Source organism: Bidens hawaiensis, unplaced genomic scaffold (assembly GCF_021521415.1).
Source record: "Bidens hawaiensis isolate Kalapana, Puna unplaced genomic scaffold, B.hawaiensis_p1.1 tig00032440_1, whole genome shotgun sequence".
Taxonomy (NCBI): domain Eukaryota; kingdom Viridiplantae; phylum Streptophyta; class Magnoliopsida; order Asterales; family Asteraceae; genus Bidens; species Bidens hawaiensis.
Genome location: NW_027495524.1, coordinates 198,754 through 199,296, shown reverse-complemented (window position 1 = coordinate 199,296; position 543 = coordinate 198,754). Strand labels below are relative to the sequence as shown.

Sequence of the window (543 nt, the reverse complement as noted above, 5' to 3'; positions counted from 1 at the left end):
TTTGACCGAAACAACAACCATAAAACAAATATGTAGCATAAAATTCATCATTTTTTATATTATTGAAAGGTTTGGAATACAAAACGGGTTGGTTTTCATAATAAAAGTAAATACAAGGGCGAATACGAATCGAATCGCAAAATGACGAGAAATACTTAATTTAATCCTTACTTGATGTGTAATGTAACATAGTAATTATCTTTGTCAATTGGGAGAGATGGCTGAGTGGACGAAAGCGGCGGATTGCTAATCCGTTGTACGAGTTATTCGTACCGAGGGTTCGAATCCCTCTCTTTCCGTTGATGACTTTCTATTTTTTTCTAGTTAAGTGAGTTAAGTGTGTGGAATAGCTAAAAGAAAATAAAAATATGAAGAAAATTGTAAAATAAAGCAAGAAAAACAATTTATTCTTCACGTCACTAGCTCTCGCGCGCTCTCTCTCTCTCTCTCTCTCTCTCTCTCTCTCTCTTTCTCTCTTCGCCAAGCTTCACATGCTGTTTAACTTTCTATAATCACTTATGTCGCCTGTGTTGGTCTCTGTTC

At 35.7% G+C, this 543-nt stretch overlaps 1 non-coding gene across 1 annotated transcript; it reads left to right on the top strand.

Annotated features, from left to right (window-relative positions):
* The first annotated feature begins 211 nt into the window (after positions 1 to 211).
* TRNAS-GCU (transfer RNA serine (anticodon GCU)) lies at positions 212 to 299 on the top strand. The gene has a single exon. It is a non-coding gene; the product is annotated as a tRNA-Ser (tRNA).
* The last annotated feature ends 244 nt before the right edge of the window (positions 300 to 543 follow it).